The 25049-nt window shown below is 31.7% G+C and overlaps 1 pseudogene; it reads right to left on the bottom strand.

Annotated features, from left to right (window-relative positions):
• Window positions 1-3407: 3407 nt before the first annotated feature.
• Window positions 3408-4205, bottom strand: LOC120143268 (annotated as a pseudogene).
• Between the last annotated feature and the right edge of the window lie 20844 nt (window positions 4206-25049).

The following is a 25049-nucleotide window of genomic DNA, read 5'->3' as shown; positions in this document are numbered from 1 at the left end:
GCCTCCCCTGGAGCTTGAAGCCATCGTGTCAAATGGAAACTGCACAGATGGTTGCGTGGATGACATCTCCATATGGTCAAAGAAATTTGCAGGTGAATGCCTTCCCCTTGAACTGGACGCGGTGTTGCCATACAGATTGTTTGTGGACCCACCTCGGTACATATCGTAAGGAGTTGCGGATGAATGTCTCCCCATTATGACATTAAAATCATTACACATTGTTGTAGTCGGGCTGTCAACTTGATCAACTTGTTCAACCAACCCATAGTGTGAGCTTAAAGATTGACCCCGAACAACACGCACTTGAACACAATGTGCATACATCTCAATAGCGGCGTCTGAATAATTACTTTGAGCTTCAACCATCATTTGAACATCATCATTGTTCGAAAGTTCGAACGCTGTATAAGTTAATGGTAACAATGATGTTGGAAATTTGTACTGCAACGACGACATTCTTCTATTACTTCCAACATGAATCTTCCTCGAAATCTTCGTTATCAGCTCCTCAAGAGTTATGTTTCTCTTGAATGATATTTTAACATGCTCATTTGATATGAAAACAACGTCGGTTTCATCTTCTCGAATTTCACCATCATAATAAACAATAGCTGAAAGTCGCGTCATTCTTTGAGTTTAAAAGTGCGGCAATATTATATATGCAAAAAAAATAACTTAAACAAACCTAATTAAATAAATTATATATGAACGAAAATATAACACAATTTTTTTACACATCATCGTAAATAATTTAAATAATATAATCTTATATTATTACCTGCACCGCAAAACTATTTCGACATATGCTCTCGCTTTTCAATTTTACAAACATAAAACTTAATTAAAAATAATTAGTATAACATTTTTTCAAATAATGATAATAAACAATAAGTATAATTAAGAAATTATAACAAAATTACCTTATAACGAAAAATCGCACGAACTTCTAAATCAAATATAAGAAGATTGCCAGAATTATTACTCGTTGACGGAATTGTTGTATTAATTTATAAGAGATGAGAGATGCGAGGAGATATGAGGAGAGATGCGAGGTATTTATAAACATATAAGGCGCGGTACCTGCACCTCGTTATATGTAATTATTATATAGCGCGAATCAGGGACCGTGTTAAATATAATTTTGGTACGGCGTATAGTGCGGCCCATGATCCGCGCTATACCCCTACGTGGCGTATAGCGCGGAGCAGGAGGCACGCTATACCCTACGTGTAACCCAGTCAGCGTATAGCGCGGTACAAGGGGCGCGCTATACTCCACGTGGTGCCAAATCAGCATATAGCGCGATTCAGGGGGCGCGCTTTACTGCTACGGGTGTTAGATCGGGAAATATAATCTGACCGATGTTAGATCGATAAATATACCGATCACCGGTGATTTTTAGAAAAAATCGCCTTTGAATTCCACCCTAAAAAAATTCACTGTTCATATTAAACCCACAAAGAAAAAGACAAGAGAAAGAAATCCTTCGTTTTCAAGATTAAACCCTTTGTTTGTTTTGATTTATGATTTTTTTATTTTGTTTATTGAATGAATCAAATAACATTTAAAGCCCTTAATTATTTCTTTGTTTTAAAGTTAATTAAATTGACTTAATTAATATTAGGTGACGTTTTGAATTAATATTGACGTTCAAATATATAGAAAATTATTATTATTTTTAATATCCATGTCAAACATCCGGTTCTTAGCGGTTCAATCCCAGTCCGGTTTGAACGGTTCATAGCCGATTCGAACGGTTCACAACGATTTGTTAGTAACGGTTTAATCGGGATAGGATGAACCGGACCAGACAGCGGTTCCCGGTTAAACCGGCCGGTCCGATCCGATTTTCAAAATATTGCCATTTTCGACTTAACTTTTTTCCTTTTTCAACTATTTATTTTTTAAACGATTGAATTTTATTTTAATACTTATTTTTAAATAAAAAAGGGAATGCACGGCTAACATTGATTAATTTATTTTAATTTTATAAATTGCTATTATAATTCGATTGTTTCATTTTATTACATAACTATTTTTAATAAAATTTTATTTTTTAATCATTATATTTTTTTATATAATTTAAAAGTATACAAAATTAAAATAAAATTATGGCTTAAATGCACCATTGCCCCTAAAGTATGTCATTTGTACCGAGTTATCCCTGTATTTTTCGGGACATTTTGCCCCTTGAAGTTTAAAATGTTACATCGTTTGCCTCAAACCGTTAGTTCTGTTAAAAACAAGGGTAAATTACATATTTAGTCACTTAACTATTTTCACGGTTTTGTTTTCGTCACCCAATTATTTTTCTTTCAAAATAATCACTAAACTTAATTTTTTTTGTTTCATTTTAGTCACTAATTTGATTCAATTTTTTTAAATTTGTAACATATAATAATTCATTTATATCACATATTTTTATTCATCATATAAATTTAATTTATAATAATAAATAATATTATAACATAAATAATAAACAACATATTAAGATGTTTGTACTTGAAATTTTAATAAAAGAAATATTAAATTAAAATGTCATAAATATTTTAACAAATAAAAATATTAACGTGTCATTATCCATTTGCAAATGTATATGTTTAGTAAAATTTAAATCTCATATTTTGAATAGAATTAATTTTAAAAAAGTATAAAATATATTTATATTACATATAAAGTCAACTTAATAGGTCATTATTCCATGTCACCTTACTATTTTATACAAAAAGTTGTCACTGTAATTAAAGTCTAAACTACTAAAAAGAGTAATTTGAACCCCACAGAATAAGTTGATTTTATATGTGATATATTAATATTATTTATTATTTTAAATTAAATTTATATGTCGAGTAAAAAATATGTGATATAAATGAATTAATATATGTAACAAATTTAAAAAAAATTGAATCAATTAGGTGATTAATACAAAACAGAAAACTCAAGTTTAGTTATTATTTTGAAAAATAATAATTGAGTGACGAAAATAAAACCTTAAAAATAATTGAGTGACTAAATATGTAATTTGTCTATGTTATTTTTAATAGAGTTAATGATTTGGGGCAAACGAGATAACAATTTAAATTTCAGAGGAAAAACATCCCAAAAAATAATTTAAAAGGTAACTCGATACAAATGACATACTTTAGTGAACAATGATACAACCTAAAATTACTAACTATTACTAACAATTTTATAAAAAAAACCAATTTTAATTACCGATAACTTCAACAGAATTGAATTTAGCTATAAATAACTTTAATAAATAATTATTATAGTATTGGAGGAAATATTTCCTGGAAGTTTAATAATTTTTAGAAAAATAAAAATTCCAACCACATCTAGTCAACAATCTGAGAAAAGAAAGGAACAAGCATAACCAGCTATGAAATACAGCTGTTGAATGAATCCATGGCTTCATTAAAACAAAGAAAAAAGAAAACCCGTTCATTAATAACTACTGAAACTCCCTTTCCCTGACATCATCGCTTTCCCTAAATCAGCCAATCCGACATCACCACACGTAGGCACTACCTTCTCAGCCAGCCGCCGCGTTCTTCAAACTCCCCCACCGGAAAAAACATCGGTCGCAGTCCATCTCACAAACCACCAATTCCCCCGGCACTTCGGGGTTGTACACGTATAAAACATCATGCGTTGAACTTATTTTTATTGACCTTAAACTAGCATGTTAACCTTTCAGCTTTTCCACCAACTCTTCCGGCATCACCCCGATTTCATAGCAAAACTCAAAAGATTCGCCCTTTAGTTCCCATATTTTGACGTCTCTAACATCCTCGGAACTTCTCAGTAACCCCACCATGATGAAGTTGTCCCCTGAGATTCCAATCACAGAAAAGTAAATGTTCGGGTCGTGTCGGAGATCGAACGGATACGACCAGATCCTGGATATCGGGTCGAAGGAACACGTTATACCAGAAGCTGTATCCATGGCGTACAGTTTCTTTGTATCGATTGCGACAGAGAGCCACATGGAAGCTGCTGAGTGTTCCAAGATCGTCGGCATGGGGTCACATGTTTCCCATTTTCGAGTTTCAAGGTCGTAAATTTCGACCGAAAGTGGATCATCCTCGAAGTCGCAGGCGCCGCCAGCCACGACAATATGGCGACAGCCAACCAAAGCGACGACGGTTTTGGTCTGCCACATGAGGGGTAGGTCAGTTTGATGCCACGTCAAGTGGAGTGGATCGAAAATGTCGACAGTCGTTTTCATCTGAATTTGGTTTTAATATAATATTATTATATTATAATTATGTTATTTTACATTATATTATTGTAATTAATTCTTACAATTTTACAGGCTCAAATATGAAGCCCAAATTACAACCCGAAGGCCCAAATGAAATACTACCCGAAGCCCGATTACAACCAGACCCGGTCCAGGCCTAGACTTGGCCCGAATAGCCCTATAGGCCCAGAAGCGAACCCACGTCAGCTAGGGTTTCCACGCAAGGTTCCAATGTCGTACGAATCCCAGCCGTCCGATCCAGAAGCAAATCCAACGGTCCACAGTTGACCAGCAGAAACCCTAGGGTACTCATTGTAACCCTAGGGCTATTCCGGCGCCGTCGTAGAGATGATGATGCTCCACCGACGAACTCACCAATCGGAACACGACACGATGCTACCATATCTTCTCCAGATCGAAGCAATCTTAGTGCATTAAATGCACTCAGCTTCTCAACCGTACAACTCACCATTCCTAAGATGAGTCACCATCGTAGTTCCGGTGACTCACTGGGGTTAATTTGTTTAATCAGACAAAAGAGTGCATCGAAGAACCTTATAAATAGGGTCGAACCTGAGAAGAAGAGAACACAACAAAAACGAGCAAGCAAGCCAAGACAATACCCAGTACATAGCCAATAAAATAGAGAGAAGAGAGGAAAGAGTCTTACCCTCGAAGTTTTTGCCATCAACATAAGCATTTTAAGAAAATGGGAATTAAAGTCTTTTAGACTGATTTAGGGTTTATATAAATCCCTCCCCGAACGGTGTCGTTTTGGGGAGGGAGTGTCGGTGCAAATACGAGCATGGGAAATTCCCATTTGAGGTCCTTGTAACTTTTTTAATTAAAGATAAATCACATAATTTGTATATGATTTTAGGATTAATTAATATTGATATTTTATAATAATTAATAATTATATATTATGTGACTAATTAGTACTTATATACATTAGGATTATTATCATACATAATTAATATGGTTATAATCTAATTTTATAATAGAATTGATAATTGACTTTTTATTCATATTAAGTTATTGAATTTAGAAAACAAATTTATAAATGCAAAGACATTTAATTAATAAATACCGGTACAAATTTTGGGCATTGTGGGAATGCTAATTCTTTCCCATACGTAACCGACTCCCGAACTCATTTTTCTGGTAAGCAGACCCGATTTGTATTTTTTTAATATTATTCTTAGGAATTTTTATTAAAATAATGATATTTTGGTGACCAATCTCACCAAATAAAAGATTGGTGGCGACTCTATAATTTGGTGTTTCATCTGATTCAAGGGAGGATAAGCACTTATTTTTTCGAGACTAGTTACACCATTTGGGGTGTAATACCCCAAAAATTTAGATAATGACCAAAATGCAAATTTGGAAAGTTTGAGGGTCAAAGTAGAAAATTGGGAAAAAGTTTTGGGAATTAAGTGATAATTTCCTAACAAGAATTTTATTACATAAATAGATAGTTTACTCTTGAGAATGGAGTTTTATAGAGATCATATTTTTGGATTTGGAATTTTAGTAAAGAAAAATTTGAAAGGGTTAAAGCCGGTAAGGAAGAGATAATTCAGATCGAATTGGAATTTTAAAAAAATTTGAAGGATGTTATAAAATGGTTGGAAATATTATTTTAATATTTTAGATCAGAGAAATTTGGTTTGGAAATGTGCAATTTATCATATTTGATCGAAACAGTGGAATTTAATGACTAAATCAAAATGATTTAAAAATATGAGGATTTAATTAAATTAAATAATGAAAGAAGAGGATAAATAGGATTCATGCTTAAATTAGATGGTATGAAAGGATGATTAAAAGGATATTTTGGTCATTTACATTAAATTGAATTTAATACTCAATTATTCAATTAATGGGGATTAGGATAAGATATAAGATGAAGAAGGGAATCGAAAGTCAACCCTTTCATCTTCATCTGTTCTTGACGTGGAAAACTCTCCCCTTCAGCTCAAAGGTAAGTTTTCAATTTAATGGTTATTTCCTTCGATTTTTTTGATGGGGATTGAAGCTTTTGTATATTATGGAAGCTAAAGGAAGGTTTAAATGAGATTAATACTAAGTTATTGATGAGATATTAGAGATTAAAGATAATGGGTTTTTGAGTGACATGATGGAATATGAAGGTTTATGGATGATTTATTGTAGATTTGACTTGTCATCAATTTAATTAAGAGATATGAGGTGTTAGAACTGGATTTAGAACATGTTGAAATTTGAGTATGATTCTTAAATCTCATGTAGAAGATAGGATTTTGTGATTAAGGATGGGATAAATGAGTATTAAAGAGTTTAAGCATGTGTATGTGACTTAAGAACATGAAAGGGGAAGAAACATGGAGTATCGAAGTTGAAAGGAGTGATATTTCGTGCTTAAAATGAGATTTCTGGGCAAAGTGCATCGATGCACAGGTGGTGCATCGATACACCCTTCAATTGAAAAACATCGAATGCAATAAGTGCATCGATTCATAGGCAGTGCATCGATACACTATTGAGTGCATAGATGCATAGAGCCAGAATTGTTAAGTTGGGATGGAAATGTTGTAGAAAGATTAATAATAAATATTTTTATTAATGTTTAAGTTATAATGGTAAGTAAATATACTAACAATTGGTAATATACATGCACTCAATGAATGGGAGATAGATCGAAATCAAGCTCCCGAGTCGAGTAAGGCAAAAGGCAAGGGCCAAGTCTCCGAGTAATCATTTTGCTAATCAGGATATTTAAGCAAGGCGAACCAGGTGAGTGCATCTAATTATGCACATACATATGGTAATAGTTAAAATAGCATGATTTATTAATGTATGAATAATGATTACCAAATGGCATTATATGTGCTAAAATGATAAGGAAATCATACTAAATGTATGAATTTCCATATGGAGCACTGAGTGTGCTAAAAATGATAAGTAAATCATACCGAGTGTATGGATTTACATATGGAGCATTGAGTGTGCTAAAATGATAAGGAAATCATATTGAATATATGGATTTCCAGATAGGGCATTATATGTGCTAAAATGATAAGGAAATCATACTAAATGTATGAATTTGCATATGGAGCACTGAGTGTGCTAAAATGATAAGTAAATCATACTGATTGTATGGATTTACATATGGAACACTGAGTGTGCTAAAATGATAAGGAAATCATATTGAATATATGGATTTCCAGATAGGGCATTATATGTGCTAAAATGGTAAGGGAATCATACTGAGTGTATGGATTTCCAGAAAAAGCACTAAGGGTGCTACAAGGAGAATGAAATTATACTAAAAGTATGGATTTTCATATAAGGCACTTCAGGTGCTAAAAATGGTAAAGGAATCATACTAATGGTATGGGTTCTCGAATAGGGCACTACGTTTGCTAAAATAAGAAGGAAATCATATTAAGTATATGATATTCTAGATAGAGCACTAAGAGTGCTAATATTATAAGGAAATTGTACGAATTGTATAAATTTCCTATGGAATGTAAGGATTCCAATAACGATTAATAAATGAGGTTAATGACATCAGTGATATAAATTATAATAAGTATATTGGTAAAATAAGCTTACGAGCTTAGGGATTTAATGGTAAGTATATTGGTAAAATAAGCTTACTAGCTTATGGATTAAATGGTATATATATTGATAACATGATTTTATGGCATTTTGATTTTGACATTAAAATGCATGAATTGTATTGCACTGTTTATTATTTTAATTGCCTCACTAAGTTTATACTTAGCATGTGCTGATTTTCACACGTAGGTAAAAAGCCAGTAGTAGAGTAAAGATTTCAGAACGACATCAAGCATCGAGAAGTATATTTCAATATCAGTAAGACATCCTACGATGGAATTTAACTTAGATAGTGGCATGTAATTAATAATATTCAATTTGTTTTGTTGAATAAATTTGGAAACAAAATGGTAAATTTTATAGTGATGAAAGGTAAATTTCTATGAGTTTTATATGCATTTTTCGAAATTTACTGTAGCAGTTACTGTAGCAGTGCATCAATACACAATGTTAATTCGATGTTTTATGCATCGGTGCACTGTTCACGTCACTGTAGCAGTGCATCTGTACACTGTTCACTGTTCATAAAAAAAATATTTTACATTAAATTAATTATAATGAAACATAATTCATATGATATGATAATTTTGATAATATCATTTACCTTTTTAAGAAAACAAATTTTAAATCACTTTTGAAGTGGAAAATGGTTTTAGAAATTAACGTGACATCTATAATCTGTATAGGTATAATCCTACAGGTTATGGGTGTTACAATTATTGGTATAATAGCTACGGTTTAGCCGATTCTAGGACTAAACCGAGGTTGTTTTGAGTTAAAAAATATAAACATGCCACTAGGATGTCAAAAGTTTCTGATAGTTGTATATATATTGTGATGCTGCTTATTGAGAGTAAAGTTACTCTTTAAAAATGTACGATGATTCTGACTGTGTTCAGATGTCGAAAATTAAAGACAAAGGTAAGAAAGTTGAAATTGTTGAAAATAAGGTCGAGATTGAAATCGACCAAAAATGGACACGACACAAAACACCCTAGAAGGGTGGATGTTATAAGGGATTACTCCTTCATTTTGTGGAAGGAATGCCCCAACTTATAATGAAGATTATGAATTGGAAGAATCGATTAAAAAGTTTGAATGGATTAGAAGAAAAGTCGAATCGAATGAGGATCCAGAGGAGAATGTTGAATCTAGTGATGATTCTGAGGTTTCTCCATGTAATCTTAAATAAGTGAGAAATATTTAAGCTAAGCATTAAATTGTTTAAATCATTGTTGATTTGAGTAAGATAAATTGAGTAAACGGTAAATATGATTTCCGCTAAAAGTTTACAGAAAGTTCAGTTATTAGTGAATCAAATGATTATGAGTTGGATTGATAATAAATATCAAGTCCATAAAAATTGGATAGAGTTACCTTGTGAAGGTAAATATGAGAAAATGAATTGTCTAACCATTTCATGCTGAAATGAAAAAGTGTTTAGATTGAGATGGATTCTCAAGAATTTGAAAAGTGTCAAGTTCGTGATGATAAGAAAAAAAAGTAAATTTGTTTACTAGTGTTACTTTAGCATTAACTGTTATGAAGTTATTGCTACAAATTTATCAAGTTTTCTTATTGAACGGTGTGAACATTGAGACTTTCATTTGTGAATGAAAATATTTAAACTGTTCAAAAATATTATTTTTGGATTTGGAAAAAAAAAATTATATAGATTTCCTTAGATAAAATAAGGAATTCTAAAGTAGAGATATTCAATTCAACTTGATAAAAAGTATTATTATGGGGAAGACCCATAGGTCACAGTCATGATACAAGTGTTAATTAGATAAATAGTAAATGTCCAATAAAGATTCATGAGCTTATGTTAATGGTGAATCTTATGGGATCATCATTAACGAGTTTTAGATCATTTTGATCATGAGTTGGTTGTTTCTGCATTAAGGTTGGGTTAATAGTCATGATAAGTGATTAATTTAGAAAAATGTAGAAAATATTAGTGATTGATGAAAAAGAAAAATCATCTCTAACATGATATCAACAATGGTTGCGATTAAGAAGATGTAAAAAGAATGCATAGATTTTGTAGCTAAAGTGATAGATACTTAAGTATCTGAAGTAAGATCATATGATATTTCCATAACTTGGAAATTTCCATATGTCTTTCTAGATTTATTATGTGGGTTACCTCCAGATTGAGAGGTAGAAATTCAATATTAATGGTTATCAAGGCATTAATTATGTATATATGGGTTTATATCGAATAGATGCGATTGAGTTAAGAGAATAATGAACCAATTGCAAGAATTGCTAGATTGAGGATGCATTAGACCGAGTATTTTACCTTGGGGTGAACCAGTGTTGTTTATAAAAAAAATGGATATATGCAATTATGGATAGATTGTCGATACTTAAACAAAGTAACTATCAAGAAAAAATATCCTATTTTGAGTATTGATGACTTGTTTGATCAAATTAAGGAAGCATATATTTTCTCTAAGATTGATCTTAGATCGGAATATTACCAGTTAAAGATTAAAGAGGAAGATGTTCCGAAGATAGTTTTCAGAATACGGTATGGACACTACGAGTTCATAGTAATGCCATTTGGTTTGGGGGAAAATGCTCTTGCAACATTCATGGATTTGATAAATCGAGTATTTCAAATTTACTTGGAATAATTTTGAAGAGGTCTGTATTGATGACATTCTGATATACTATATGACAAAGATAGAGCATGATGTTTATCTTTGTATTGTGCTCGATATATTTAAGGGTAAAAAGATATATGCTAAACTGTCAAAGTGTGAGTTTTGGCTATCAGAAGTTGATTTTCTTAGTCATGTTGTCTTGACAAATGACATAAGAGCTAATAATAATAATAACTAAGTTTGTTGCTACATGTTTGACATGTCAACAAGTAAAAACTGAGAATCAAGGGCTTTTGTAATTGTTGCAACTGATTTCTATTCCAGAGTGGGAATAGTAAAGAGTCACTATGGGTTTTGTTAAGGGACTACCTTTGATATCAAATAAAAAGGATTCTATTTGGGTGATAGTGGCCGGTTAACTAAATCGGCATATTTCATTTTGATGCAAATGGACTATGCATTAAATAAATATACAAAGTTGTATATTAAAGAGATAGTTAGGCTACATGGATTACCAGTATTAATTATATCAGACATGGATCCAAAGTTCACTTTAAGATTCTAGAAATAATTGCATAAAGTTTTGGGTACTTGATTGAATTTCAGTACGATCTTTCATCCACAGACGGATGGTAAGTCAAAAAGTACTATTCAGATATTAGAAGATATGCTGAGAGTATGCGCGATTGATTCCAAGGAATCAAGGGAAAAGAAAAGTATTTGATTTTAGTATAATTTTCCTACAATAACAACTATTAGTTGAGCATCAAGATGGCTTCGGATGAAGTTTTATATGGTAGAAAATATCGAACACCATTGAACGGGTTCGAGTTAAAAGATCGAAATTTGGTTAGCCAGATTTTTTGAAAGAGGTTGAGGATAATGTAAAGATCATTCAAGAAAATCTAAAGATGGTATTTGATTGACAAAAGTCTTTTGCATACTTGAAGCGAAAAGAGATTGAATTTCATGAAGGTGATAAAATTTTTCTTAAAGTATCACCTTAGAAAAAAGAGATATTTCTCTTTAGGCGCAAAGGAAAAATAAGTCCATGATTCATTGGATCTTATGAGATATTAAAAAGAGTTGGACTGATGGTTTATCAGTTAGCATTAGCTCCGGAGGTAATTAAAATCTGAAATTAGTCAAAGTTCACAATGTTATTCATGTGTCGATGCTTAAAAAGTATCGATTGGATCCTTCATATGTCATTGCATCAGAGGAAAGTAAGATCCGACCAGATTTGACATATGAAGAAAAATCAATTCAGATCTTAGCTCGAGAAATCAAAGAACTGCATATCAAGACGATTCCTCTAGTCAAAGTGATTTAGCAAAATCATATTGTCGAGGATGTTAATTGGGTAAGAGAGGATAATATGAAGAAATAATATCCATAACATTTTCATATCAGGTTGAAGATTTGAACTAAACAAGTTCAAAATTTAATGATTAGCATGATCTTCACAAAATAATCACATTAAGGAGGAAAAATCGAAATTCAAGAAGTTGGCAAGAGCAGAAGAAGTTTACAATTAAGGCATAGGCACGTCTTATCAGTCCGTACAACCCTAAATTAGGGTTACGAATTTGCAACAGAATAAGTCAATCCTTAAAAAAAAGGAAGTTAAGGTTTTCATTGAAAATCTTAAAATTGGAGGATGAATTTTATTTAAGGAGGGGAGAATTGTAATACCCCAAAAATTTAGATAAGACCAAAATGCAAATTTGGAAAGTTTGAGGGTCAAAGTAAAAAATTGGGAAAAAGTTTTGGGAATTAAGTGATAATTTCCTAAAAAGAATTTTATTCCATAAATAGATAGTTTACTCTTGAGAATGGAGTTTTATAGAGATCATATTTTTGGATTTGGAATTTTAGTAAAGAAAAATTTAAAAGGGTTAAAGCCGGTAAGGAAGCGATAATTCAGATCGAATTGGAATTTTACAAAAATTTGAAGGATGTTATAAATGGTTGGAAATATTATTTTAATATTTTAGATCAGAGAAATTTGGTTTGGAAATGTGCAATTTATCAGATTTGATCGAAACAATGGAATTTAATGACTAAATCGGAATGATTTAAAAATATGAGGATTTAATTAAATTAAATAATGAAAGAAGAGGATAAATAGGATTCATGTTTAAATTAGATGGTAGGAAAGGATGATTAAAAGGATATTTTGGTCATTTGCATTAATTGAATTTAATATTCAATTAATGGGGGTTAGGATAAGAGATAAGATGAAGAAGGGAATTGGAAGTCAATCCTTTCATCTTCATCTCTTATAACCGTGGAAAACTCTCCCCTTCAGCTCAAAGGTAAGTTTTCAATTTAATGGTTATTTCCTTCGATTTTTTATGGGGATTGAAGCTTTGTATATTATGGAAGCTAAAGGAATGTTTAAATGAGATTAATACTAAGTTATTGATGAGATAATAAAGATTAAAGATAATGGGTTTTTGAGTGACATGATGGAACATGAAGGTTTATGGATGATTTATTATAGATTTGACTTTCCATTAATTTAATTAAGAGATATGAGGTGTTAGAACTGGATTTAGAACATGTTGAAATTTGAGTATGATTCCTAAATCTCATGTAGAAGATAGGATTTTATGGTTAAGGATGGGATAAATGAGTATTAATGAGTTTAAGCATGTGTATGTGACTTAAGAACATGAAAGGGGAAGAAACATGGAGTATAGAAGTTGAAAGGAGTGATATTTCGTGCTTAAAATGAGATTTCTGGGCAAAGTGCATCGATGCACAGGTGGTGCATCGATGCACCCTTCAATTGAAAAACATCGAATGCAATAAGTGCATAGATTCATAGGTAATGCATCGATACACTATTATGTGCATTGATGCATAAAAGCCAGAATTGTTAAGTTGGGATGGAAATATTGTAGAAAGATTAATAATAAATATTTTTATTAATGTTTAAGTTATAATGGTTAGTAAATACACTAACAATTGGTAATATACATGTACTCAATGAATGGGAGATAGATCGAAATCAAGCTCCCGAGTAGAGTAAGGTGAAAGGCAAGGGCCAAGTCTCCGAGTAATCATTTTGCTAATCAGGATATTTAAGCAAGGCGAACAGGTGAGTGCATCTAATTATGCACGTACATGTGGTAATAGTTAAAATATCATGATTTATTAATGTATGAATAATGATTATCAAATGGCATTATATGTGCTAAAATGATAAGGAAATCATAATGAATGTATGAATTTCCATATGGAGCACTGAGTGTGCTAAACATGATAAGCAAATCATACTGAGTGTATCGATTTACATATAGAGCTCTGAGTGTGCTAAAATGATAAGGAAATCATATTGAATATATGGATTTCCAGATAGGGCATTATATGTGCAAAAATGATAAGTAAATCATACTGAATGTATGAATTTCCATATGGAACACTGAGTGTGCTAAAATGATAAGTAAATCATACTGAGTGTATGGATTTATATATGGAGCACTAAGTGTGCTAAAATGATAAGGAAATCATATTGAATATATGGATTTCTAGATAGGGCATTATATGTGCTAAAATGATAAGGAAATCATAATGAATGTATGAATTTCCATATGGAGCACAGAGTGTGCTAAAATGATAAGTAAATCATAACGAGTGTATGAATTTACATATGGAGCACTGAGTGTGCTAAAATGATAAGGAAATCATATTGAATATATGGATTTCCAGATAGGGCATTATATATGCTAAAATGATAAGGAAATCATACTGAATGTATGAATTTCCATATGGAGCACTAAGTGTGCTAAAATGATAAGTAAATCATACTGAGTGTATGGATTTACATATGGAGCACTGAGTGTGCTAAAATGATAAGGAAATCATATTGAATATAGGGACTTCTAGATAGGGCATTATATGTGCTAAAATGGTAAGGGAATCATACTGAGTGTATGGATTTCCAGAAAAAGCACTAAGGGTGCTACAAGGAGAATGAAATTATACTAAAAGTATGGATTTTCATATAAGGCACTTCAGGTGCTAAAAATGGTAAAGGAATCATACTAATGGTATGGGTTCTCGAATAGGGCACTACGTTTGCTAAAATAAGAAGGAAATCATATTAAGTATATGATATTCTAGATAGAGCACTAAGAGTGCTAATATTATAAGGAAATTGTACGAATTGTATAAATTTCCTATAGAACGTAAGGATTCCAATAATGATTAATAAATGAGGTTAATGACATCAATGATGTAAATTATAATAAGTATATTGGTAAAATAAGCTTACGAGCTTAGGGATTTAAAGGTAAGTATATTGGTAAAATAAGCTTACTAGCTTATGGATTGAATGTTATATATATTGATAACATGATTTTATGGCATTTTGATTTTGACATTTAAATGGATGAATTGTATTGCACTGTTTATTGTTTTAATTGTCTCACTAAGTTTATACTTAACGTGTGCTGATTTTCACGCGTAGGTAAAAAGCCAGTAGTAGAGTAAAGATTTCAGAACGACATCAAGCATCGAGAAGTATATTTTAATATCAGTAAGACATCTTACGATGGAATTTAACTTAGATAGTGGCATGTAATTAATAATATTCAATTTGTTTTGTTGAATAAATTTGGAAACAAAATGGTAAATTTTATGTTGATGAAAGGTAAATTTCTATGAGTTTTATATGCATTTTTCGGAATTTACTGTAACAGTTACTGTAGCAGTGCATCGATGCATTGTAGCAGTGCATCGATACACAATGTTAATTCGATGTTTTATGCATTGGTGCACTGTTCACGTCACTGTAGCTATGCATTTGTACACTTTTCACAGTTCATAAAAAAATATTTTTATATGCATTTTTCGGAATTTACTGTAGCAGTTACTGTAGCAGTGCATCGATGCATTGTAGCAGTGCATCGATACACAATGTTAATTCGATGTTTTATGCATCGGTGCACTGTTCACGTCACTGTAGCAATGCATTTGTACACTGTTCACAGTTCATAAAAAAAATATTTTACATTAAATTAATTATAATGAAACATAATTCATATGATATGATAATTTTGATAATATCATTTACATTTTTAAGAAAACAAGTTTTAAATCACTTTTGAAGTGGAAAATGGATTTAGAAATTAAGGTGACATTTATAATCTGTATAGGTATAATCCTACGGGTTATGGGTGTTACAATTATTGGTATCAGAGCTACGGTTTAGCTGATTCTAGGACTAAACCGAGGTTGTTTTGAGTTAAAAAAAATATAAACATGCCATTAGGATGTCAAAAGTTACTGATAGTTGTATATATACTGTGATGCTGCTTATTGAGAGTAAAGTTACTCTTTAATAATGTATGATGATTCTGACTGTGTTCATATGTCGACAATTAAAGACAAAGGTAAGAAAGTTGAAATTGTTGAAAATAAGGTCGAGATTGAAATCGACCAAAAATGGACCCGAAACGAAAACACCCTAGAAGGGTGGATGTTATAAGGGATTATTCCTTCATTTTGTGGAAGGAATGCCCCATCTTATAATGAAGATTCTGAATAGGAAGAATCGATTAAAAAGTTTGAATGGATTACAAGAAAAGTCGAATCGGATGAGGATCCAGAGGAGAATGTTGAATCTTGTGATGATTATGAGGTTTCTCCATGTAAGCTTAAATAAGTGATAAATATTTAAGCTAATCATTAAATTGTGTTGAGTTAATCGATCGATGGAATCGGCCAAGAGGGGGGTGAATAGGCAATTAAAAATTTCGGTGGAAGCTTTTGCAGAAAATTGAAAAGATTTGCACAGCGATTTAGAGTGGTTCGACTTTCTCAACCAAAGTCTACGTCCACTACCTTAGCTATCCACACTAAGGATTTTCCACAAATTCACTAATTTGTCTTTCTTTTGAGGACAAAGAGTAACCTTACAAATCCCTCAAGAATTATATCCCAAAGTCTTGAGAACACTCTCTCCCAAAGAGAACAATACAAATTTTGCAAACTTACAAGAAAATCCTCACAAGGAAAGATGTTTGCACAATTCTAGAACAAAGAAAAGAACACTAAAAAATGAATACAATTGAGTACAAGTAGTGTTCTTGAAAGCAAAATAAATATTGAATGAAAAATAGGCTTGAAATGCTCAAACTTGAGGTTTGATGCTTTCTCTTTGATTCTCTCTTGATTCTAGTTGATTGTTGTTTCTTGTTTTTGATCAATGGCTTCTAAGCTTGTTTAAATACACCTTCAAATGATTATGAATGTTGGGATGTTTAGTGGAGTCAATAGAGCCGTTTAAGTGTGAAAACAATTAATATTAGTGGTTGGGAGTGTCTCATGCATTGATGCATACCCTAGGTGCATCGGTGCATCAAGTGTAAAATTCAAATATTTTTACCATTGGACTCTCAGTGCATCGGTGCACTAAGAGTGCATCGATGCATAAAATGCATTCGATGTTTTGAAATAGCCTGAGTGCATCGATGCATAGTCTTGTGCATCGATGCATCAAATGCACTAAGTGCATCGATGCATGGTATGTGCATCAATGCATAAAATGCATTCGATGTTCAATTAATTCCATGGTGCATCGATGCATGGATTGGTGCATTAGTGCATCACTTTGAAAATTTGATTTTAGGCTTGATTTTGGTTCAAAATACTTTGTGAAAATTGTTTCAAAAATAGTTTAAGTATAAAACACAATTTTACACATTTAGTAAGGTTTGAAATGATCTTGAAAGACTTGGAGTAATAATTTGATATTCGATTAGTTGAATCGATTATACTTTAGAAAATCTTTTTGGAAAATCTTAAAATTCATTTATCTTAATTTGTTATATCGAAATATCAAAATGTTTTCAACAATCTCCCCCTTTTTGATATAACAAAACATTTTAGTAATTTTAAGATTTTGAAATCAAGTTTTGAAATTACTCCTCCTTACTCTAACACTTCTCCCCTTTAAAACAGTTTAACATTTCTCCCCCCTTTTTGTTAAATCAAAAAGGCTTTTAAAATATTTTAAACAAGGTTTTGAAATCATTTAGCCAATTGATGATAAATATATATAGCTTAAGCTGCTAAGATCACAATCAAGAGAAACGTTAGCCATTAGTTTCATAATCAATATTCATAAACAATGTGAAATGACAAAAATTGGTCATAATGCAACTAATATGTAAATGATGCAAAAATAAACATTAAGCTCAAAATGAAAGTGAAAATCAAACCAAATATATAAGCATGCAAGTTCAAATATCCAATTATCCAATAAATCCAAACACCCAAAATAAAACAATCCATGAACATCAAAATGTTTCACAATTAAAAGTTCTGAGTTCGGGACGATAAACCCATTGACCCAAAGACCGAGTTTGATAAACAAATTACTAAGGAGACAACCATAAACCAAGGTTTCTATATTCTTGGAAGGAACAATGTTTATGGAAACTCACTAAAGATGATATGTGGCAGATTAATCTTCTTTTTATGTTGGATACAATATATCCACCATATATCTATGTTCCTAAGGGAGGAGTACCTACCTCCGGATGGTCTAAACCACCAAGAGATCAAATAATGAAGGAATCTATCACGATGAGTTCTTAGGGTACTCTCATTATCCTTAGACTTATAGGGTGAATCCACAGTCTTGTTTTCATTAAACCTGAGTTATCTAGTCCAAAATTGGTAGCGATTGTGCCGGAGTCAATAAAAATGAATTGTCCTAAAAGATAGGATCGAATTCCTATAGTTTCAGATCAGCACTCGTTTTGGACACATAACACATTGGAATATAAAAAATGTGGACTAATTGATGATAAACCAAAGGTTTGAGTTTAAAGAGTTTATCAAACTTCTAGGATTTAAGAGTAGGAAGATATTGGAAGTCCATATCTTCTATAGCTTGGATCGAAGGGATACGCTCTTCCCAAATTTTGTATGACTCAAAACAAGTATGGTACATATGGTATAGATCTTGTCCTCAACCATGTACGTTGAAACAAGAGTTCATAATGGTCATATTTGGGTTATTTGGATTGGGTGGAGGAATAAGAGGTCGATTTTGACTTGAGCTACTAGACAATGTCCTAGGTCGTTTAAGATTTGACATGGTTTAAGAATCATACCCAAAACTCAAATGAGTCCTTAATATTTCAAAATTCTCTAAACTGAATCCTAAAGGGCAATGTTTTGAAAAACTATTTGGAAAATAATGTTTGAAAATCATAATACGTATAGTTTTTATGAAAACATAATTGAATAAAAAAACATCAATTAAAACAACAATTTTCAATTTTTTTATTTCAAAATTTAAAGATAGTTTTGAAAATTTGAGTATTTTGACGAAATTGGTTGTAAAATCATCATATAACCAATACCCGATGAAATGTTCATCTTAGAACTAATCAAAACTAGTCCTAAGTTCAAAAATCAATGAAATAGAGGATTTTGAAATATTACCTTGAAAATTTGGATTTTATGAGAATGTGATGTTGTTTGCAAGGATTAGAAGTTGAAGAACGATCTAATTTCGACTTGTATTTGATGATTTTGGCAAAAATGGAGATTTAGAGAGAAAAAGAGGATGAACGAAGTTTAAGAAAGAAGAAAGGTTTTGAGAGAATGGGTTTTCTGGTCGTGATATATCCAGAACCCGTGGGGGGTATCGATTTCCTCAAGGAGGGAATCGATTCCCATTTAAAAGGGGGAATTGATTCCCCTTCAAGGGGGGTATTGATTCCCTCTGCACTAAAATTGCTAAAATTTGATTTTAAACACTCAAAATGCTAAATTAATTTTCTCTAGTGGTATTGGCTACTCATATTACGAAAAATTAACTATGTTCAATCAATCAAATTTATCATTAAAATTTATTTGAACATATAATCAAATTTTCACAAAGAATCATAAACCCCCCTAACTAATAGCAAAGAATGCAATCAAAATTTATTATAAGCATTTTTCATTTATTCTTAAAAGTGCTAAAATTATTTTAAACACTAAGTGAAGATAGGTCAATTAAACCTAATTCTCTCCTAAGTGTCCAACATCTTTCCTTGTCTAAAGGTTTTGTAAAGATATCCGCTAATTGGTGCAAAGTATCAACAAATTCTAGAACTACATCTTACTTAGCGACATGGTCTCTAATGAAGTGATGTCTTATTTCAATATGCTTAGTTCTAGAGTGTTGGATGGGATTTTTAGTGAGACAAATAGCACTAGTATTGTCACATTTGATAGGAATGGTACCTACTTCAATTCCATAATCAAAAAGTTTTTGTTTCATCCATAAAACTTGTGCACAACAACTACCAGCTGAAATATATTCCGCTTCAGTGGTAGATAATGCTACACAATTTTGTTTCTTTGAAAACCAAGAAATCAACATATTTCCAAGGAATTGGAAAGTACCGGAGGTGCTTTTCCTATCTAATTTGCAACCTCCATAATCTGCATCAGAAAAGGCATACAAGCTAAAGCTAGAGTCTCTAGGATACCAAAGTCCTAAACTAGGTGTGTCCTTAAGGTATCTAAAGATTCTGTTAATAGCTAGTAAATGTGATTCCTTAGGGCATGATTGAAATCTAGCACATAAGCAAACACTAATCATAATGTCCGATCTACTTGCGGTTAGATAAAGCAAAGAACCAATTATTGACCTATATAATTTAACATCCACACATTTACCTCATTCATCTATGTCAAGCTTTGTTGGTGAGCTCATTGGAGTGTCATGAGGTTTCCCATTTTCTAGTCTAAACTTCTTGAGCATATCTTTGACGTACTTAGCTTGATTGATGAAGATGCCATCTTTTCTTTGCTTGATTTGGAGTCCCAAGAAAAATGAGAGCTCCCCCATCATGCTTATCTCAAATTCACTTTGTATTAGCTTGGAAAATTCTTGGCAAAGAACATCATTAGTAGAACCAAATATTATATCATCAACATAAATTTGAACTACTAATAAATCTTTACCTTTATGCTTTAAAAACAATGTAGTGTCAACCTTCCCTTTTGAAAAACCTTTTTCAATTAAAAAGTTTGATAATATTTCATACCAAGCTCTAGGAGCTTGTTTTAAACCATAAAACGCTTTTGTCAATTTAATAACATGATTTGGAAATTTTGAATCTTCAAAACCTGGAGGTTGTTCCACATACACTTCTTCTTTTATAAAACCATTTAAAAATGCACTTTTAACATCCATTTGATATAATTTAAATTCATGAAAAACATGCAAATGCTAATAACATTCTAATTGCTTCCATTCTAGCTATGGGAGCGTATGTTTCATCATAGTCTATGCCTTCTTCTTGAGTATAGCCTTGAGCAACAAGTCTAGCCTTATTTCTCATTATATTACCACTTTCATCAAGCTTATTCCTAAATACCCATCTAGTACCTACAGTAGATTTATTACTAGGCCTTTCAACTAATGTCTATACTTTACTTATCTCAAATTGATTTAACTCTTCTTGCATAGCCATAATCCAATGTTCATCATTTAATGCTTATTTAATATGTTTTAGGCTCTATGCATGAGATAAATGCAACATAATTACAAATATTTCTAAGAGAAGATCGAGTTGTTACCCCTTTGGATGGATCACCTATGATTTCACCATCATTGACATAGTTGTACTCTCTTGGGTAAGATACTTCCCTTTCTTCAATGGTTGGATTCTCGAGAGGATCATGAGTTTCCTCATCTTTCGTTTCTTTCTTTGATGATGGTTCTCCAACGTCATGTCTAACTTCATTTGTATTTATAATACCTACATCATCATTCAAACAAGAATCCTTCCTCGGAAGGAGATTATCATCGAAAACAACATGTATAGACTCTTCTACAACTAAAGTTCTTTTATTAAATACTCAATAAGCTTTAGAATTTAAGGAATAACCCAGAAAAATTCCTTCATCACTTTTAGCATCAAATTTGCCAAGATTGTCTTTATCGTTGTTTAAAACAAAACATTTACATCCAAAAGGATGAAAATAACTAATGTTAGGCTTTTTATTTTTAAAAAAGTTCATATGGAGTTTTCTTCAAAATAGGCCTAATCATTACTCGATTAATAACATAACAAGCGGTATTTGTGGCTTCCGCCCAAAAATATTTTGGCAAATTGTTTTCACAAAGCATGGTTCTAGCCATTTCTTCTAAAGTTCGATTTTTCTCTCAACAACTCCATTTTATTAAGGGGTTCTAGGAGCTGAAAAATTATGGCTAATACCATTAGAATTACAAAACTCAGTAAATCCAAGATTTTCAAATTCAGTTCCACGATCACTCCTAACACTAGTTATAGAGTAACCTTTTTCGTTTTGGATTACTTTTGAAAACGTGATGAATTTTTTTAATGCTTCATCTTTAGTACTTAAGAATAGAACCCAAGTCTATCTAGAATAGTCATCTACCAAAATAAATGCATATTGTTTTCCACCCAAGCTAGTAGTTCTAGATGGCCCAAAAAGATCTAAATGGGTCAATTGTAATACTCTACTAGATGATATGTCATTAATGGATTTAAAAGAAATTCGCCTTTGTTTTCCTTTAGCACAAGCATCACAAATTTTATCATTATCAAATTTTAGCTTTGGCAACCCTCTAACTAAATCTCCTTGAATCAATCGTTGCAAAACACTCATACTAGCATGTCATAGTCTCCTATGCCATAACCAACTATCATGCTCATCCTTAGCAACTAGGCATAAATTAGTCATATTGATAGAATCTAAATTCACCATGTAAATGTTTCCTATTCTATGACCAACAAGCATAATCAAAGTAGATGCAATGTCAATCAATTTTTCAAACACTTAATTTAAAAATAAGACATTATATCTTTTGTCAAATTTATCTAATCGGATTATGCTTTAATCCATTCACATACAAAACATTATGCAATGTTGATAATCGAGATTAAGAGCACATGCATAAAGTTTTTGAAAATGTTATGCATTAAAACTTTATAATATTTAAAAAAAATCTATGCATAATCATTAAGAAAAATTTAAGATCAAAATTTTGCAAAACCAAAGTTCTTGAAAAAAAATATCAATTTTTAACAAAATGATATCAATTGTTACCAATTGTTTGAAAATATACGAAAATGTTAAGCTCCCCCTTTTTCATTAAGAAATTGAATTTTTCAAACCAAACTTCTCCCCCTTTTTGTTATATAAAAAATAATTCAATCTTTGAAGTTCAAAATAACTTTGGAGAGTGAGTAGTAATTTTGAAATTTTAAAAATCATTTGAAAAATCAAAGCTCCCCCTCAATAAATGCATTCCAAACAAAATTAAGCTTTTAGGATCATGACACTTAAACAAAATTGAATTTCAACAAAGAATAACAAACATGTTAGTAGTACATGAAATTCAATATATCCAAGTCTAAAATACTTTATGCAATACCAATTATTAAAATAAAGTACATATACATAAAGTTTTATAAAAATGTTATGAATTTGAAATTTTTTTATATCAATTGTTAGAGAGATATCATTTTCATTTAAACCACATGCATAAACATTTAAATTTAGGTCAAAATTTAAAATTTATAAAATCAAAGTATTTGAAAAGTTGATATCAATTGTTAGAGAGATATCGTTTGCATTTAAAACTAATTTTGACCAAAATTTTATTATGATGAACTACAAATTCTGAAAAATCATTTAAAACTTTAAAATGTTTAGCATAAAACATCTTTTCAACATACATGAGATTAAAACAGTGCATAATCATTCAAAATCAAAACTCATGCATGCATAAATCCAAATGAGCAACCAAATAACCAAAATCAAAAGAATTAAGTTTAGAGGTTACCCATTCCTTTTTCATGTGTGGCTAGAACATCTTGAATATCATCACTTTTATCACCATTGCTCCCACACACCTACAAGAGACATTTATTTTGATTTTGGTATCCAAATTGCTTTGGATCCTTGGACGTTAGGTTCAATGCCCCTTGTTCCTTTAGGAACCCATACTTGTCTAATTTTAAAACATTTTCTTTTCTTTATAGGACAAGCATGTTCCACATGACCATGAAAATGGCAATGTAAGCATTTTGCCATTTTTAAACATAATGAGTTGTTTTGAGAAATTAATTCTTTTTCTTTTGTTAAGCTCTCAAGCTTAACTTTCAAATCTAAATTTTCTTTTTCTAAATTATTGATTTTGATTTTTGAAAACTCTAAATCAATTTTCAAAATTTCATTTTGATTTTCAAAATCAATTTTGGCTTTCAAAATCAAATCATTTTCAACTTTAAATTTTGAAATTAATTTATTATATTTGGAATTCATGGTCTCAAATTCTAAATACAACTCATTATAGGCATCTTGTAACTCATCAAAAGAACATGAATTAAATTTGTTCGAGTTAGACGATACCTCAGGCTCTTCACGAGCCAATAGAGACACCACCTTTGTTGGTTCTTGTTTCTTGTTCCCATGGATTTCCTCGAGCTTATTCCAAAGCTCCTTAGTATTCGAACAAGAAGAAACTCCTTCATAGATATCTATACCAAATGCACAAAATAACATGTGCATGGCCTTGGCATTTTGTTGAGCTTTCATTCATTATTGGTCACTCCACTTCTTCTCCTTCTTCTTTGGAGAAGATTATCCGCTCTCGACCATCTCCCATGCATCAAGATCATTGGCTTGGATAAATAACTTCATTAATTTCTTCCAATGACTATAGTTCGCTCCATTGAAGTATGTAGGCTTGTCAGTTGGTAGGGAGTCTTCCATGTGGAATGAGCTGGAGGTGGAAGCCATCTTCTCGGTTGTGTCGGTAATTGGTAGAGCTTCTTCGAGAACCGTCTCAAGGTGGTTAAACCTTCTTAACGAGTTAGGCTCTAATACCAATTGTTGGGATTTTTGGAAGCTTGATTCGACAATCGGAATAGTTTGTAAAGAGGGGTCGGAATAATTTTTGAGTTTAAGGAGTAAGGAGATTGAAAGATAGACAATTGCACAGCGATTTAGAGTGGTTCGACTTTCTAAACCAAAGTCTATGTCTACTACCTTAGCTCCTCACCAAGGATTTTCCAACAAATTCACTAATTTGTTCTTTCTTTTGAGGACAAAGAGATAACCTTACAACTCCCTAGTTTTTCCAGGCAAAACTAGAACATTTCCCTAGCTTTTACACGGGATAAGCTATAAACTCTCCCCTTTACAAAAGGATAAAATAAGTAAACAAGAAAACCTCTCTAAGGTAGGTGTTTACAAGATTGAGCTCACAAGAACAAAATATTTACAAGAGAAAGATGAAATAAGAATGAAAAACTCTTCTCTTGTGTTTGATTGCTTGGATAGTTGTTCTCTTACTTCTTCAAGTGTCCTTAGCTTGTATTTATAGCTTGGAATGTGTTTGATGTCCTATATAACCGTTAGGGATGTTTTGGAGCCGTTTGGGGATGAGTTTTCTACTCATAAAGGCTGCCCATAACATGGTGCATCAGTGCACTATCATGGTGCATCGATACCCCTTCATTAAATTCAAAAAACTAGCCGTTACTAGCTGTTGCAGCCTTCATGCATGGATGAACAGCAGGATGCAT

This window comes from Hibiscus syriacus, unplaced genomic scaffold, assembly GCF_006381635.1.
Source record: "Hibiscus syriacus cultivar Baekdansim isolate YM2019G1 unplaced genomic scaffold, ASM638163v2 tig00110840_pilon, whole genome shotgun sequence".
NCBI classification, from domain to species: domain Eukaryota; kingdom Viridiplantae; phylum Streptophyta; class Magnoliopsida; order Malvales; family Malvaceae; genus Hibiscus; species Hibiscus syriacus.
This window is presented reverse-complemented; position numbering and strand designations above follow the sequence as displayed.